Source organism: Macrobrachium rosenbergii, chromosome 58, assembly GCF_040412425.1.
Source record: "Macrobrachium rosenbergii isolate ZJJX-2024 chromosome 58, ASM4041242v1, whole genome shotgun sequence".
NCBI classification, from domain to species: Eukaryota; Metazoa; Arthropoda; class Malacostraca; order Decapoda; family Palaemonidae; genus Macrobrachium; species Macrobrachium rosenbergii.
The window spans coordinates 2,594,867-2,615,434 of record NC_089798.1 but is presented as its reverse complement, the minus strand read 5'-3'; the positions used below and the strand labels follow the sequence as shown (position 1 = coordinate 2,615,434).

Below are 20,568 nucleotides of genomic sequence, written 5' to 3'. Positions count from 1 at the left end.
CCTATCGGTTTTTTTTTTTTTTTTGCATTTTTAGTAATATTAGGTCTTTTTTTCATTTGCATTTTTACTCCTATCAGGTGTTTTTTTCTTTGCATTTTCACTCCTATCAGGTCTCTTTTTTTTGTTTTTACTCCTTTCAGGTTTTTTTTCCTTGGATTTTTACTCCTAACAGTTTTTTCTTATTTCTACTCCTATCAGTTTTTTTTTTTTTTTACTCTCATCAGGTCTTTTTTTGCATGTTTACTCCCATCAGGTTTTTTTTTTTTATTTTTACTCCTATAAGGTCTTTTTCTTTGCATCTTTACTCCTATCAGGTTTTTTCTTAGAATTTTTACTCATATCAGGTCTTTTTTTTTTTTTTACTCCCATCAGGTCTTTTTTTCTTTGCATTTTTACTCCTATCAGGTTTTATTTTTTTATCTTTGAATTTTTATTCCTATCAGTTTTTTTTATTTGAATTTTCGCTCCTATCAGGTCTTTCTCTTTTGCATTTTTGCTCCTATGAGGTCTTTTTTTTTGAGCATTTGAATGTTTCTTCTCTTTTGATCCCAAATCTTTTGCCCCCACCCAGTCATGTCAAGCTTTATGTTTCCATTCTTTCTTGTTATCCAAATATCCGCTTCTTACTTTTACTTCTTAAATTTGTACTTTTCATTTTACAGTTTATTCACATGTAAGAAATCTGTTATCGTATCTAATATATTTCATGACTAATTCATTTACCAACTTAATTTTCGAGTGCATTCGTACTAAGGATGACATATATTTCATCAATATATCTCCCATGTGATTACTTCAGACAAAATGCTTTACTTTCGCCAAGTTAACCTTGGAAGCCGAGTGAATCGCCCTTTATCAGTAATTAAAGCTTTACTGAGGTAAAATCACGAATTGTTGTAAATTAGAAATTGGAGTTTAAAGACAATGCAACAGGATTATATGTTGGACGCTTCCAATAATAAGAGAGTATCAACAAACAAGAATCCCATGAAACTGTTCTCTATTATGATATGGCATTAGCCTCTACCCAATGGTGGATTATTTCAGATTTTCAACAGGTAGCCAAAATTACGTAATTTGGACGGATACCTCTAGAATTAAACAATAATTTTATTTTCGTTCTTTATTCATTTTCACTTCTTGGAAGGTTTTCCGTTCAAAGCGTCAGGTTGAAATTCATTATTAGCAGTCCTCTGCTTAACTAGAATATTTTCCATGACAGCTCTCTGAGATTTCGAAATGAAAAAGAATGAATGTGTCTGTGGATATTTGACGAGAGAGAGAGAGAGAGAGAGAGAGAGAGAGAGAGAGAGAGAGAGAGAGAGAGAGAGAACTGAGTAACCTCCATCAACCAAAAGCTAGAAAATAAAAAAAAAGTTCTCTGGGCTAGCGGGTAGCAGACAGCCGAGCCACCAACTTACGCTCAACAGTCTGGGTTAGACCAGCAAAGCGTGTAGACGCGTCTCGCTCTGAACGTCCTCTCGCCGTGAGAAAGTTATCGACTTCAAACCGTGTTCGGAAACATCCAAAGCACAAAGTAATTTTATTTGTTGTGGATAAACTTTTAACTGAAATATTTAACTAGAAAATGGTTTTAAAATAAGAGAAAAGGAAACTATAATTAACTTTTTTTGTGTTGGACAGCACTGATTTGTTTAATGAAAATGAAAGTTTTTGTTTTGTCGAAGTGATTTAAGTCATTTTTTCCAGCCTGTTGGATTCACTCATTTGAAAAGAAAGAGTTCAGTGACGAAAAACTTATCCTTGCACTTAATGAATTACATACAGTTTTATTACCAAAGAAAATACTGGTAAACCGTAAAAGAAATATAGTATAATTACCGTTACAGGTGCTAAGAGTGAAGCTTACATAGGCAGCATCAACTTTTCCATGGCTTAGGTGAGTAGGCTCTCAGTTCTTTATATAAAATCATAATTAAAAGGAAATATAACTTGCTCCATTAATTTCTGATGAAATCTCCGTATGTATTTGGGACAAAAAAAAATACAGAAATGAAAATAACAACATAACATTTAAACAATGTAGCAATTGCATTGCTATCTAGAATAAGCATCCGTGCCTCATCAGTTATGCAGAAGTGTGTTATACTTTTATATACGATATTGTCAGTAAATATTTTAGACTTTTTATCATTGTTAAAAGTTCACCTTACAGACGACGAGTTCGTTGATATAGGATACTACCCACTTAGGAGTGTATTTAATTTAAATATTTAGATGGACGCTGGAAAATAAGTAGTGATAAAAAATAACACTGCTGCATATACTAAGGAACGAAACTTGAGTCAAAAGGGAATATATAAACTAGTGTAAGAGTCAATAAGGCATCTAGGATTCATCTTATATATATATATATATATATATATATATATATATATATATATATATATATATATATATATATATATATATATATATATATATATATATATATATATATATATATATATATATATATATATATATATATATATATATATATATATATATATATATATATACATTCATATATGCATGTGTGATATGCACCAGAAAATAATGAAATAATGCAACACAGTTGTATATGTACATGTATAAATCACGTATCGATGTGATTATAGCCATCCATTTGTACGTATATACATCCGTACACAGACACGCATATACAGTATATAAGGAAAATTAGGTACTATATCAGAACTAATAGCAATTACCAAAGAACACCCTTTGTCTACTTCTTGAGTATTGGATCCATTAAATGGAGGTTAAGAATATTGATAGTAAGTGTATTATTTTCATGTAACACTGAAAATCATGCCCCAACAGAGTTGGAACATTTTCTTTTACAAAATTTCAGCGTTGTGGACTTTGGTTCATATTAATAAGCCTTAAAAATACTGTTCTTTTAATATAGTTAAGAAATGAAAATAGTATTAAACAAAGGAATAGTATTAGACAAGGTCCTGTGTGTACGAGTATATAATCTCTTAATTCGTTTCTGAACCAGACTTTTTAAGAAGACTCAAAGAAAAAACAGAGGATTGTTAACTCATTTTATAGAAGTTCTTTGATTTTTCTGTTCTTAATTCAATAATATTTAGTACCTCCTGGCTAGTCCTTCTTTATTTGAAGCCTGAAATCAGAGATAATGACCATTCTAGACGTGACCTTCATTAATAGTCATAGATTTTAGGTCACAGACATCCATTATATAGAATTCACATAGTCCTGGGAATGACTTACACTCGGAGAGAATTATTACTGATATGGGCATTTCGCTCAGCCAGGGTTTGGTAATCAAGAAAGATATATTGGTTTATTTCGACTATGCTCAACACAATCGTGTACAATTCAGGTGCTGTTCCTAGAATCAATGTTAACCGACCTCCACTTTAATAGATAATGACTAAGATTATATGACTACGTTAATTATGATAGTTTTTTTAACTTACGCGCGCGTGAAATTCTTAAAATCACTAATATCAAGGCACAAAGATCCCTTATTGGAGGCATCACTTTGCCTTGAATAAACTAACATCCATGAGAAATTGTAATTGATAATTGCATCTGACTGAACCCTGTACATTTTGGACAAAATTCATCAGCATTTGTGGGTACACACACACACACACACACACACACACACACACACACACACACACACACACACACACACACACACACACACATATATATATATATATATATATATATATATATATATATATATATATATGTGTGTGTGTGTGTGTGTGTGTGTGTGTGTGTGTATGTGTGTGTGATGTGTGTATTTAAATGAGAACACTTTTAAATGATACTATCCTATATATATATATATATATATATATATATATATATATATATATATATATATATATATATATATATATATATATATATATATATATATATATATATATATATATATATATATATATATATATATATTAGTTCCCAGACAGTAGCAAGCTTATGTGGTAAGAAAGTAGCCTGTAAATGACGTACGCAATACCAGGGTGGAAGTACTTCGATTTGTGTGTTACATGAGTTGCCTATGGAAGCCATATACATGGTGATCAAGAATATTTTGTTTTAACTAATGTTATATAATCAAATGCATATTACATGCACTTCGCTAACAAACTGCATGGTACTCATATATTCCACTTTTTAGCAATATGGTGGTTTCAATATCGTGCACTGTCATCTCTGAAGTAGTTTTTTTTTTATTTGTGTGTCAATATAGCAATTTTAGCTCTGTAGAAAACTGAGAGTTTGATATAGTCGAAGAGCATAAGAATACTTAATTTCGATGGTTAACATTTGTGGGTGCTAAGTATCCGAAGAAATAGAAATAGTACGGTTCCTCCATTATGGTTATGTACCAAAGATCAAACGAATAAAATCACGTGTTCTCTTCAAGAATAGACATAAAATTCATTAATTAAACTTGTTAAACTGAAAATTCTATGGTTGAAATTCCCCATGTTATTTATTTATGGTTTCGAAAATATGGTAACCGCTATTTAAGAAACAAGTAAAAAATATATCCCAAAATCAAATCTTCCCTAAATGTGAACTCATTAATAGGCAACAAGTGGTCATTCCCAACTTCCCATTAGAAGACCAATGTAATTTAAGATTCAGTTCCAAATTAGTGATAAAATCGAGGTTTGATAACCCCTCAAGGTTGTAGGCAACCTCAAGAATTAGTTACAAAGTTTTTAAAGAGTTTTATCTCAGTTCATTAATAAAGGTCGTTAAAGCAAGAAGTTTGTCTGAAGAAATGAATTTTAACATTTATACGTTTTATACTCGGGAATACGACTTAATAAATGAATGTTGGTTCTACTAAAAAACGTTTTAAAAGGCTATATCACGTTCCTGTTTCAGGGACGCTACTAGATAATGTTTTAGTCCATTGCAAATTACCAATAGAAGTTATAATGGGATTTAATAATGCCGTTCTGGTGAAAGTAAGTTTGATACTGTAATAGATATCATAACCAAAATCCACAAGACAAAATCAAACTTTCGATTACCATGAATCCGTAGGAAAACGAACACATCAGAATCTTTATATAAACCTGTGGACATGTTTACCTCTTTCAAGGTGGTTATGTTTTTAATTGTATTTGGTTTTCTTTTCTTTTGTTTGTTAGCAGGGCAACGTGAAAGCTAATTTTGATGTAAACAATCAGTTTGATTTTCTTTGAAAATATTATGATTTCAGAAATAGCAATCAAACGGAGTAACCAACTCCATGTTACAGCAAAAATTCACCAACATAGTTACCTACTTTCGAGTTACTATATTTAGTAAAAACGCAGAAAGCTGTAAAAACTAATGTGTTCTCCTTATTATTATTATTATTATTATTATTATTATTATTATTATTATTATTATTATTATTATTATTATTATTATTATTATTATTATTATTATTATTATTATATTTCATTAAATATTATTATTATTATTATTATTATTATTATTATTATTATTATTATTATTATTATTATATTTCAGAAATGTTGACAAAAAATCACTATCTAATTGAATTAAAAATCACTATCCATGTGTATTTCGGTAATGTTATATATATATATATATATATATATATATATATATATATATATATATATATATATATATATATATATATATATATATATATATATATTTTTTTTTTTTTTTTTTTTTTTAAAGGGTAATTGTCACTTCAGTTCGACTATAAGAATAATTAAGACTATGCGTTTTCATCTGTTTATACATTCTTTCACGATTTGACTTTTATTGCACTGAGAGAGAGAGAGAGAGAGAGAGAGAGAGAGAGAGAGAGAGAGAGAGAGAGAGAGAGAGAGAGAGATCATCAAAATATTGCTACTGTCCTCCCACATTTAGGAAGAAGAATTTCAATGGAACTTTAGATAACGAAAGGGTAATGAAGGATCACAGAATCACAAATCACTTGTTTGCGTATGAATATAAGAAGAAAGTTTTTTCTCCCCCTCTTTACACACACATGTGTACAAGGGGTTCCTTGCCTTAAAAGCAACCAGGAAATTTAAATATCTTAATGGCACTGTGCGTATATTCTAAGTAACATTATGTACATTTAGTACATTACTTGTTTTATTAAGTAAAAAGTAGGTAAAGGCTAATGTAATCAATAGTTTTGTCCCTATGCTACAAATATATTGTGCATCTGTACCGTCTAAAATGAAGGTAATATGATTTACGCCGTACCTTGGCGTATATTTAGTTATTCTACTGCCATAACTAGAAACCGTCCAGCTTTAAAATGATAACAAAATGAGAACCCACTCACGAAAACTTTGCACAAATCAGTCAGAGACATAAGAAGAAGTAAATATTTTTATAGAAATTTATTAAAACTCTTCCGTGTTTTCCCGAAATTGATGATCTGTGGATCAGGTAAATAGCATTTAACTATATCAGTAGAGATGACAGAAGTTTTTAGGGTTAGAAACACATATGACTAATATTCTACATTTTGTACATGAGTTTATAGACATTTTTTGTTTCCCTAACTTCACTCTCATTTAAACTTACTTGTTACTTTGTTTTTTCAACATATTGCAAAAACATAATTTAACGTTTAAATGTCATGAGCTCTATATCCTAATGTGTGCTGACTTTTCGGATAAAAATATATTCATTAAGTGTAAATGCAATCAGTGAGAGATGAGTGCATCATGGTCGCAGTGTTATATTAACCTCTGTCTCTCTCTGTCTCTCTCTCTCTCTCTCTCACACATATACACAGATTATATATATATATATATATATATGTGTGTGTGTGCGTGTGTGTGTGTGTGTGTGTGTGTGTGTGTGTGTGTGTGTGTGTGTGTGTGTACACACACACACACACACACATATATATATATATATATATATATATATATATATATATATATATATATATATATATATATATATATATATATATATATATATATATATATATATATATATATATATATATATCATTATAATTATGTGTGTGTTTATATATAAATGTGGGGCTTTCTCCCCTTGAACAAATTAGCACCCAAACTTCTCTATAGTTTTGTGCCATATCTAAGCAACTTTTGAAACGTCATGCTCCTAACCTGTTATTAATATTCACATTGTGCAAAGAAGCTTGAATTCAGTTATACTCGTTACCCAGTGTCCACAGTAATGGATACTTGGATTTCATTGGTTGCCAGAGAATAGGCTCAACTGCCAGTAATGGAGGCATTTTCTTCAATCAAAGATGTTATTACCTTTATATATAGGTGTGTCCCAGTAATGGATTTCATTGATTTATACATACATATTTTCTTCAATCAAAGATGTTATTACCTTTCAATAGGTGCTCCCGGACTTATACATACATACATGCATACATATATATATATATATATATATATATATATATATATATATATATATATATATATATATATATATATGAGTGTGTGCGTGTGTGTATTTCCTTACTAAAATAATATAGAATTTTAAAATGTCCCCATGTGAATATCATGTACATCATATGAATGACATAATATCCGATAGTTTCATTTTGCAGTTAATGCAGCCAAACCTCTCTCAAACATTCTTTAATAACACATAACTTTTTTTAGAAAGTGTAGGCATATTAAAGATTCTGGAATTTGAATATTGGTCATTCAAGTTATCCATCATAAAATACAAATTTGCAACGTCTCTAAACATACCTCATAAATACTTATTTTTCCATTCTTTTACTAATTTTCTGAAACTTTTAGCTTTCTAAACTCTACAGTACTTTAAGATCAGTGCTTTCAAATGTCGGTGTTCTATAAGCCGCCAACCGTATACTAATGTTAGTATTGCATTTGCAATATCATTATTATTTGAATGACTTCCATTGTTCCGCAGCCACAACTTCGAAATTGACATTATATCATCGTGAAAAGGGTAGGAAGTTGAGAAGCTTCAGGTTAGTCTGTTCGTTAAAAGAGAGAGAGAGAGAGAGAGAGAGAGAGAGAGAGAGAGAGAGAGAGAGAGAGAGAGAGAGAGAGAGAGAGAGAGACTAAAACAATTATCTTATATTACGATTCACAAGTTTCCCACTCCAAAAATTTTTTTAGTAACCTCATTACCATTATTTCGATCATTTGTATAGTTTATTTCATATATTACTCAGTATCATGAAAAAAGGCAACTGCAGTAGTATAGTTGAAATAGATAAATATATAACACCTGATAAATAATAAACGAGTACAAAAGGCTAGTAAATTATTAAGAGCAAAGTAGGTTTTGATGTTTCAAACCCATTCAGCAAGGACTGCTGAAGGCCCTGTCAGAATTATGTTGGTACAGCCCAAGGTTTGTGACTACTGGTCTTATGGTCACTGGGCAGTAAGCTCAAAAACTGGCAGACATGCATCCATAGACTTATAAACACATACACACAATCGCGCATGCGTAAATACACGATCTTAGATGAGAATTCCATCCTGTTGAGAATGGAAGTTTAGTGTTTTCATTCGGTTGCTAATTGCTTTCATTTATATTGCATGCAAGTGATTCACTCATCAATTTTTTGGGTCAGTAACGGCGATTTTTATGAAAGTATACCCAAGACTAGCAAGTGGTAGGTAATACATTGTTCGGTTTTCTTAAAATTACAGCGTTTTAACTCCCATATTTGAGTTAATACTGTAATGAATAGGTTTGCATGTTGTAATATTATTCTGTTTTACTTCTGGCTTCCAAAGGAGTTGCTATTATCGGGATTTGGAAGATGGTGTGAATAGGAAAGATGTAATTATGGATCCTAACGTTCACTTGTACAAGTCATCGACCTTTCTTTATTTCTTCCATGTAGTTCTTTATGATTTTGTGGAGTATTGTGTGGTAAGGCAAAATTGTGCATAACTTTGTCTATTTTTTATAACCTCTTTCCGAGCTGGATTCTGTAACTAATGAAGCTTAAAGTTAACATGTGTGATAACCTAATCTTTCCTCGGTAAGTGTTGAATGTCTCTATTAAAAACGTACATTTACAGAATTTTACAAAGCTGGGCGAGGTTTTCATACAAGATTATGCCAGTTCAATGTGACTTCCCATTAATTAAGGTTGATGTGGGCTTTTTATTATCCTAGGGACTTGAAATAGTTAAAATTCATAGTTGTAGATTGACATGTTAATCGATCATTTTCTGGGTGGTACGCCTCGTACGCGTTTGTGCTTTAGTTAAGCTAAGCGTTAGTTTTTACTAATAGTATTCCTGGATTTTAGTCTCCCTCCGTAATTTGGTTATTTCCCGGAATTTGTTCTTCCTTTCGTTTCTTGACCTGAATTTTCTTGAAATTTTGAGTACCCTTTTTAATGCCTAGTTGTGTGTTTGTGTGTTTGGTGAAAATATCACCACCTTGGAACCACGTATCAAAGAACCACAAAAGTCTGGATCAGACAAGGATATAGGGGCTTTTACCCTTTCCAAAAACGCACCCAAAGGGTAAGGATTCCACAGATCAAAGGCACAAACGAATGTGAAAGGGCCTCTGAGTTTTACCTCAAGAACTCTCTCACTTTTACCTTCCTGTTGATTGTTGAAGACTGGATATAAATACCTCGACATTAAGATTAATAAATATAAAGCTTTGACCAAGTAATGTGGATAAGTAAGATTATCTTTAACGAAGTATAAAAAAAATACCGTATTTCTCAGAAAAAGCATTAAATTTTTATAACTATATGCAAAAAACAAAAACAAAATAAACAAAAATCAAAAACAAAAATGAAAAAGAGAATACGGCAAGAGACAGCCTTGTTGGGTGCTTATGCATTAGTGCTTAAAATGTTGGTGAGGAGTCATTCTGTGGAGGTGACTTCTGGTATCAGAAGTGAGATTTATCACTCACCATCGTAAAAGGGTTTTCAGGGACTGCTGCAGGTGAAGGTGCAATGATTGCTGGTGCGTTCAGCATTTGTTATTTTCCTAATTATACTATTACCCTACAACTGTAATGAAGAAATTTAACAGTGGCTTGAATAAATTCGGTCATCCATCGAACCATGTCACTGGAGGTACGAAATCCTTGGGAGCAGACCTCGACGTTTGGCTTAGTGCACTTGATTCGTAATCCCGAATGATAAAATTTTTTGGGAGGGGGTTCTCCTGACACTGCTCTCCCCTTCATTGTTTCTCCACCTGTTGGACATAGCATAAGAAGTGATGACCTCCCTTCAATAATTAATAACAGTATTAAGAACTTCCATCGCGTCCACAATGACACAGCATCTTGAGATAATGAACAAGGCTGATTTTGCTTCCAGCACAAAGGAGAGGCACCGATTAGATGTCTGATGACGTAGATTTGGGAAATGAATAAAGGGATTCTGTGATTTCTCATCCCACAGACTGAAGATATCAAAATTCATAGGCTGGCACATGGGTAGGTGTCCCAACGGTGTGATAGACTAATGAAGAATAGCCACAATGTAAATGAAGATGGAGATAAAGATAAGTGAAGGGAAAAATATTAAAAGTGAGGCGAGTAAGACTCCGGTATTTGGCCTCTGTATGTGGTTTTAGCAGCGTGTAATTATTGATATAAACAAACAGAAGAGGAAAGAACTGGCTGACTGGTCTCTCTCACTGTGGAACTGGTTGTGGTTACTGGCACACATTGTATTTATATTGTTCTTATTCTTTTAATTTTTTATATATCACAAAATTGAAAGCAGTGAAAGTGCTATATCCTTATGAGCAAGAAGTGTCTGGTTCAATGGTGGCAATTTGATTTTTAAGGGGGACAATTCGAGAATGTTTAAACCAAGTTAATTGCCTTTTAGGCTTCCTCCACGTGAATATAAGAATTATATATCACCACAGGGGGAATCAGGATTTTAGAGGTGATTAGGTCGGGCATGGCCAAAAAAAAAAAGGTTGGGAACCACTGGTGGACGTACGCAGGAAGTGTTCGGAAAGTTTTCTTAATAACTAATTCCCTGTAATAAATTAATGGAAAGGAAAGGCAAGTCTGGAATTATCTTAAATAAAAGAGTGCGAATGTTTCCGTTACCTTATAGAGGTAAGTGAAGGAATTCAGTTGCTTCTTTACACAAGTTTAAAACCAGAACCATGGGAAAAATAATATTGAGGCATTCAGAGTAATTTTCACTCAATCATTTTGCGAATCAAATTACTAGTTCGCGACATTTGAAACGGTTCATACTTTTCAGAGTGGGGTTGCAAGTTTTATTGGAAATACTTTCTTATAAGCCAATCCACAGATATCAGTTCATAACGAAGGAAGTAGAACAGAAACTTTCAGTTCATCAAACTAAAAAATGTTTTATCTTTTCATCACAAAAATAATGATAAATTTAGTAGGCAAATTGCCCATCTTAAATATCTTTTCCAAGAGAAGTTTACTCAACTTTGGGAAATGATTATGCGTGATGGTTTTTCACAATTAACAAAAGATATGTAAAACATTTGGCAACGAACATCCAAAAATAGAGCATACCAATCATTAGTCTTACAAATTATAAAGTAGTGTGGTGGAAAATAACGCCAGAAATACCACCAATCTAACAATACTTATACGAGATCATTTTGTTTCACTTAATTTTTTGTTCGCTTAATTGTAACTCCTACTAAATATATTTGCTCACTCTTCTGTAGACAGTGTTTTCTAAATGACCCTCATTTTAAGCAACAATGAATATTACCATGTTGGCCCTACATTTTCGCAATTTACTTAATGAAACAATTTGCAGTAATAATGTCATGAGTTTTACTTTAAAAGATAATTGAATTTCCCTCTTTCATTTAGTTTTCGTGATAAAATACAGCTTTTCAAAAATAAGCAGAGTAGCAAATTAACTTATCGAGCCGTCCCTTTTAACAGCAGTACATTGATGAATACCTACACGAACGTGCACACACACACACACAAAAAAACATACATACATACATACATACACACACACACACACACACACATATATATATATATATATATATATATATATATATATATATATATATTATACTGTATATATAAAGGCAAATACCACGAAGGAAAAAAGAAACAACTGAGTGGTTGCCAGGCCTTTCGAAACAACGGTCCTTTACTAGCAGTCTGCTCAGTCTGCTAGTAAAGGACCATTCATCAAGTGCCTTATCTTCTTGAATCAGTTATATATATACACACACACACACACACGCATATATATATATATATATACATATACATATATGCATGTGTGTATGTGTATGTGTGTGTACACCATTTCCCTTTTACCCTTAGATAGACTGGCGTCATCCTTCCGGTACTTTGCATACCCATGGAATGCAGCTATTATCTACATTCCCTTTCCAACCTTGGTTGCAACCCACCAGTGTCGACATACAGTCTGGGTCCACAGATGCACAATAGATGTAATAGAATATGCCTTAATTTTTCCAAGTTAGTATAAGTACTGTATGTGTGTTGCCCTTTTCAAGGGTTGTGGACCTCTTGGAAAAGGAAATGCTCACTAAATGACTGTTATGCCTCTTCAATTGAGGCATATTGCAAAAACATTTCCACTACTGTAGAATACCATAATAATGATAGAGTCCTTTCGTTCCCTTACGATGAGTGAAAGTCGCCAAATGACCTCTTTGTAGGGCTGTAACTATTTCTACAGAGGATTACCATTAAATCTTAATATTAGAATAAAACGACTTAGGTATGATGGATGAAACTGACAAATTTCTAATGGTTTGGTTGTGCACATGAATAATTATTTTAACCTTTCGATAAACGGGAAGATTCTAGAATGTTGCTTTATTGAAACAGTATCAACGAGTGTAATATTATAGAATTACTTGTACCAAAGAAATGTAATGAATTCATTGTTGTTATCATTGTATGCATAAACTTACTAAAGTACCATCATGGTAGGGGTAAGAAGTACAACCTGGACAATTCTGTACCAAGAACCAACAAAAAGCAATGATGTGTGGTACTTTTATAATATAGACTACCTTAAGGAAATGAAGCACCTAGTAAAGGTAGTTGACTCCTTGGTGGAAGAAAGATGGCCCCTGAGGAAGGGGTAAAACTGTGGTTGCAAAGGTCATTGGACCGAGTGACTAATAACAGGGAAGTGGGAGGAGCATATAAGGAGAAACTGCAGAGTTTTAGGGATTAAAATTGACTGAAGACAATGAGATGGAGGGAATGGATGAGGATTTTGTACATTTCCATCAATGGGTATGGAATGTTTGTGTGTGTATAGGGTAGGTATTCACATTCGAAACAATAAGTGGTAGGGTTATGAAGTGAAGGTAAAGAAGGAGATTACTTAAGTTGAACTTGTGTAACAGAAGAGATAACGGAGTAGCTGTTGAAATATAGGGATGGCAATAAAAGGTGAATGGGATTACAAATAACATACTATAGAACAGGGGGTAGTGTGATGAGTAACTGACCAGTGTTTGTCAGCTGTGTCTAGATGGGGGAATGCTTACATAATAATGAGTGAGGGAAATAGTTATTCCATTGTATAAAGATACAGATGATAGAGAAGACTTTTCAAGAATTATAAGGCCATAGCTTTACTTAGTATACTAACAATATGTAAGGTAGAATTTTGTTTGAAAAGTAGAAATGATAATAGAAGAACTGACAGGAAGAGAATAGTATTCTTTAAGAAAAGGGTGGCTGTGTGCAGGTTGATTAACTGTCATGAAATTATAAGATAAATTTGAAAAAAAAAACTATACGAAGTTGCTATTGGCATAGTGTGGTCAGAAAACATAATAGAATAAATTAATATAGACGATTCTGGAAAGCAGTCAAAGGTTTTATAGACCAAGGGGTTTGTAACAATGTATGTAAAAGGGAAAATTAATGGTTTGGTGGAAAGATAGTCCGAGACTAGAGTGTTTTACATATTCATAGCTGTTGAATATTTTTATGGATGGAGTGATGCGAGAAGTTAGGGGAAGGACAGTTGCCCTAGGAGAGAAGTTTTAAGAAAGGGAAACGCAACATTTGAATGAATTGTGGAATGCTTGATATTTGGAAAGATGGAACAGAGGTGTCTCTAGTCGTTTAAGCTATGGAAGTTTGAGGTAACTCATTTTGAGTGATGCATCAAAAGTGACACAGATTAAGCGACATAGCAGTGCTTTATGAGAGAATCAGTAAAAAAAAAATGAAGTACTTACTAAGAAAAACATTAGTTTAAAAACCCAATCTGACACATGCTTTTACTGGATCAGGAACATAGGAATGACCTTTGTCCATACTTTTCTTATCATTTCCGCAACCTACTGAAGTGCTAAAAGTCCTTTGCAATTCTCCATCTTACAACGCCACCTGAAGGTACATGTCATGCTTTGATCTTTCTTACACATATCCAGTATATGCTACTTTTGTTTAAGCCACGTTATAATTAAAAAATAAAGTTTCCATGATGTGTGATGGTTTTATGTAAATAAAATTCCTTGAATCATTTAGTTCTACTGTTTGTTAACTTCTAAGGTGAAGATTAATGCTCTAAACGACCATAGTTCATTAGTGTCACTCTGAGCGGCATCTGCTAAATAATTATCGCTCAAAACAACTTCGGCCAAGCTGTTTACGGCCAAACGGCCTACACCCCAGTAGAGGGTAAATAAGCTAATGAAGAGAAACGGATATGTGTAGTGAAGCGGATAAAGTTGATGGCAGATGTGAGTAGGAGTAAGGTTATAAGGATTAAAGGAAACTAGGGAGGTGGAGCTGTGAAAGCTAATGCGGATGGTGGAAGAACAGAAACAAGTGATTTGTATAGGGTTGTGGAGTAAATATGAATATATGATGGATAATGGAGGAATGTAAGAGGAGGTGAGTAACAGAATAGGTGAAGCGAGAGAGGTGTGTACAAAGATTGGGAAGTCACTTGAAAGGCCTAAGGAACCACCCGCCCCCCCCTTCAAAAAAAAGGAAGGGGGAGGGAGTAAGATGTATGAAGTGTCCCTTAACCTTTTAATGAAGTGAAGTGTTAACCCTGTTTACTGTTTTCTGTTTACTGTTTTCTGTTTTTAGTTTATTCCTTTTCTATTTTTCCTAGGGTCCCACTCAAGGGGGTTGCTCAGGGACATCGCAAACACAGCTCGTCGTGTGCATGGTAATAATGCAGACGTTCTCATCTTCATTATACGGCGCATTCCACATTAATTGTCAAATCCACGCTATCGTATCACTCGAAAAAAAAAGAGTTTAGTTTTTCTAGCGACTTGACATTTTCAGTCTTCCTGATATGAAACGGGAGCCTATTGTTGATTGCAGTGCAATTTTTAATGAAAGTATTTTCTGATTTAAACCTACCAGTTTTTCTTTTCGCTTCTTTTCAGTCTTTTCTCGAAGAAACGTTAATGGCATCATTAGTGCTATATTTTGTTACTCTCCATCAGGATTTGTAACATCACTGTTAACGAAAAATATACCTTTAATTGGAGGAATGACATGAATATTGGTTTCATACTAGAATGCAAAGTTATCATTTGTTGGCTTTTTGTATGTGTACAATGTTATCCCAGTTTTAATAATTGTTACACTAAAAGATCACCTGGCCTTTGTATATAATGCTTGTCCCTAAACCAAGATAGCTCATAGCCATATTTTAGTTTATTCATTCCCTCTGAAGTTATTTTGCCTTGTATGATAATTAATATGGTGCGTTTTGAAGCACAATATGTACCCTATATTTTTTTCACTGTATTTTCAAGACGAACAAAATCCAGCCGAAAGGTGAAAAATTAAGTTGAAAATTCCGATAATTATCAGTGCCGTTAAGTGATTTCTGGATTAAAGTGGCGGTCAGTGAGTTATAGACTTGTCCAAAAGCAATATATGGAAAGTATGCTACACAAACATATGCATGTATGTATTATATATACATTTAGCGCTAACGGAATTAAGAGAAAAATGTTTCTCAAACACATCCCGTCATTCCTTTAAATATTTGTACATGATGTGCAAACAAAATAGCCTGGGAAGCATTCTTTTACCCTCTGATATTAGCAGTTTGTTGAGTAATATATATACATATATATGTATATATATATATATATATATATATATATATATATATATATATATATATATATATATACTACATATATATATATATATATATATATATATATATATATATATATATATATATATATATATATATATATATATATATATATATATATATATATATATATATATATATATATATATATATATATATATACGTATATATATGTCTGTGTGTGTGTGGGTGAGTATGTGTGTGTGTGTCTGTCTGTGAGCGAGTGTGTGGGTGTGAGATTAGAAAGAGACGCAAAAAATGTTCATGCCGCCTATCTCTCTTCCAACGAGAGATCTAAATCTCATCATGGGATTCTATTTTTAACCCTGGGAAAATTCACTTCACCTTACATGGAGGAGTTCTTTTGTGACTACATAATCATCATCTTTAAAGAGATAAAGACGGAGGCCGGGATAAAAATACTGCAGGTACGCTCCTTTCGCAATTATATCCGTTAACGTTACTGATCTTGCTTCGTTGGATCAACTTCTTCGAAAAATTTCAGCTTGTGTTCCCGTTGCATTCTCATTATTTTTAGGCAACTCGTTTTACAACATTAATGACTTCGCATGTTTGTTCAAATAACTTTTTTCTTTTGTTAAATGCATCGTAGCAAATTTATATTTCGAGGGGGCTTTACTTTGATGCAAGAATTGTCAGCCACAATTTATAAATTTCAGTTGTGTACAACTTTTATGCAATATTTTTTTTTTAAACTTCACGAAAAAGTTCCGTATTTTCTAAGTTATGCCTAAAGCTTTCGACCCCAAAAGTGGTTCAGCTTTTTAATCCCTGGAACAGTCACCGCTTAGGTCTGTTTTTCCATCCGCAAGTTGAGACAAAATTATTGTAAATGCAAATTGTAGTCCTTACGGGCTGCTCTATGAGCAAGAGCCAATGCTTACATAAAGACAGTTTAATCAAAATCAACAACAAAAAATTGTAAGCCAGTAGTCACTTGGAAATGCCAAAGAGTGGAGAAACAGTTGTCGTGACAGACAACAATAAATGGAAGAAAGAAGTTTGTTCTCTTCACCGAAGATTAATGCATGAAAATCGGAAAAAACTCCGACTATATAAAGATTCCTGCAAAAAAACTTACTGATGCCACCAGAGCAATTACTTTCAACGAATATATATATATATATATATATATATATATATATATATATATATATATATATATATATATATATATATATATATATATATATATATATATATATTACGGATTTTGAGGGCACTTCTAGCAAGGGACATACACTGCCACTGGTAAGTACACTGTTGCAAAGTCAAAGGAAAAGGGATTGAGCTAAATTATGAATTGTGAGAGAGAGATATCGAGTCAGAGGAAAAATTACACTGTTAGAACTAACCCTCGAATCCCAGGACGTACAGTACTATGCTTCCTTATGATGCTTACATAGAAGATTCTCCCGGTAAAGTAGATTTGGACTATCATGTGACGACGTCTGGCTCAAAGGACAAAGTCGTCCAGTTTATGGGAAGGTGAGTGCTTGACTGGCACGGGGCTCAATACTCAAACGGGCAGGGTCTTCGGCGGATTCAAGCAGACCAACTAGCAAGCTCTGTTGACTTGCCCCTTTTGTGGCAGAGAATGTGCTGGAGGCATGGCTTCCGGCGACGACCCTGTTGCATACCTGCAGATTGGAGGGAAAGAGTCTTCGCCAGTGAATGGAAAAAGAGGCTTTGAGGCTTAGCTAGAAGGAAACTGATCTTGTCCAGGTGTCATTCCTTGCAGAAGTATTAAGACCCAACCCTCGGAGGGGGACAGCAAAACACTCCACTTGTACCAGCTCACTCCAAACACTGTGGGTCTGCCACAAGTATTCGTTTAAGAATTTTGCATAGGAATTAACTTACAATCACAAATTCAAATTTAATGAATTCCATAACTTGATTGTCTGGTAGTGATAGATACAATCCGGCCATTTCATTTCTGACATTCTAACACCGATTCATTCGGCATTTTTTCACAAGGAAGCCCTTCATAGAGAAGCTAACATTTTCATTGTTCACATAAAACTCACGATTGGCGAAAGCTCTCTATATCTCTAAATACGTCTTTGTATCCATCATTTCAGTGCGCATTTTATTTAGTTATGCTAAGAATCTATGATGCCGATAAAGTTAATCATCTTGCCGCAGCAGACCTCAAATGTATGCCGGGTGGATGTACTAATCCTGCCGCGAGCGATAGAATTTCTTCAGTTGTATCTTAGGAATTGTAGTGAGAAGCACACTCAAAGATTGCTAAGAAATTGACTATTCAAAAGGTCAGATACTCACACGCGCTGGCGCACACACACACACACACACACACACACACACACACACACACACACACACACACACACACACATATATATATATATATATATATATATATATATATATATATATATATATATATATATATATATATATATATGATTTATTATTTACTATTTCAGTAGATGAAACCTATTCACATGGAACAAGCACACAGGGGCCATTAACTTAAAATTTAAGCTTCCAAAGAGTGTTGGTTTCAACCTCCCACTGCAGACCCCTCACTGCAAAAGTAACTGATCATGATACATAGCCAGTGATTTTCCATCGCCCTGAGGGAGACACGAACCCGCAACATCTGACTGGCATCCCACGACACTAACCACTATGCATGCGCATACACATGCACACACATATTATATATATATATATATATATATATATATATATATATATATATATATATATATATATATATATATATATATATATATATATATATATATATATATATATATAAGACAGTCGAGAAAGGAAAAAGAAACAATGGAGTGCTGCAAGGCCTTTTGACATATAGTCCTTTATGTAGCAGACTGAAGAAATATATAAATGAGTTTGCAAAGAAAGGTCGTATAAACGACAGATTAGGATTACAAAAGAAAAAATATTTACATGGAATCCAACATAATTAAGGAACTGGCAGACTGACCAAAGCAGGATTAATATTTAAGGGATTTTACTAAGGATTAGGCTCAACAGCTCAGAGGCAGGGACAGGACAGTTAAAAAATTATACAAGGAAGGTCACTGACCAACAAAAAAGATTTTTATAAAAGTATAACACACTAATTTTCATTTTGGTAAACAATAAAAATTTTTACAAGATGAAAATTTTTACAAAATAAAATATATATGAAACATATGAATACATAAAAAATATATATTAGGTAACTAATTTTTAATTAAGCCAGTGATTTTATCTTTTAGGTCATTCTTGAATATTTTACTTATACAGAGATTTAATAATACATCCTGGGGCTAAGATTAAAATTACAACTGGAAGTAAGCTGTATAATGGCAGATTCTAAAAGATTTCGTGAAGAGAAATCTTTCAGTCTGTCAATCACTGAACATTCAGTCCAATTTATCCTGTGAGAGTTTTCACTTAAATGCATGAATATAGCACTGGATGTTTGCCCAGTTTTGACAGAATACTTATGCTGCTTAATCTGTACATCTAAATCCTTACTTGATTGGCCAATATAAAAAGGGGGTCAGTCCAAACATGGAGTCTTATATATTATGTTGTTTTCCTTAGTGTGTTATTATATGAATAAACAAGGTTGACATTAAAAGATTTTAGCAGTGATTTTATGGTTTTAAAGCCACTAATGTAGGGCAAGCTAAGACTGTTCTTAGGGGTTTCTTTCTCCATGTTACTTTTTGTGGGCCTTGGTATAACAAATATCTAGTATATGTGAAGGATAACATAATTCTGTCTACTTTTCTTATGTATTCGATTTCTTGATCCAAATACTGGGGACTGATAATGTGTAATGCTCGTAAAAACATTGCAGAAAAAATGGATATTTTGATATTAACGTGATGGCCTGAATAAAAAGTTGTTTGTTGGTTTCCCAAGGACACTGAATTTGCATTGAAATTGTTCTCTGTGTGTTAAAACATCTAAGAAAGGAAGGCAATTGTCCTTTTTCTAATTCTAACGTAAACTTGATGGATGGTACCTGGTTATTCAAATTAGAGAGTAAATCATTTACATCAATACCAGCAGGCAAAACAGCTAAAATATCGTCAACATATCTATACCACTTTAAAGGAGTATATATGATATACGGTAAATATCGTTTTTCAAAGAATTCCATATATAAGTTTGAGAGGAGTGGCGATAGAGGTTGCCCATTGCCATATACCAAATATTTGTTGGTAAAGTTCACCATTGAATATAAACCTACAATCACAAATGCACAACCTTGTGGGTGAAATAATATGACTTATAGGTAAAGGGAATTTATGATAGATTAGTTCATTGCTAAGATGCTCTAAAATAGAATCTATAGGGACTTTAGTAAAAAGAGAACAAACATCAAAACTAACGAATCTATATTGAGGCAAAAAGTGATTTTGTTTAAT

The 20,568-nt window shown here is 32.9% G+C and overlaps 1 protein-coding gene across 2 annotated transcripts in view; it reads left to right on the top strand.

Annotated features, from left to right (window-relative positions):
* The first annotated feature begins 1,428 nt into the window (after positions 1-1,428).
* LOC136837198 (putative neural-cadherin 2) overlaps positions 1,429-20,568 on the top strand; it is a 1,292,835-nt gene continuing 1,273,695 nt past the window's right edge. The window contains exon 1 of one of the 2 annotated variants that reach the window (XM_067101868.1): positions 1,429-1,900. The gene's annotated coding sequence lies outside the window, so the exon portion shown is untranslated. The remainder of the gene's footprint in view (positions 1,901-20,568) is intronic. The other variant, XM_067101867.1, reaches the window with a different exon arrangement.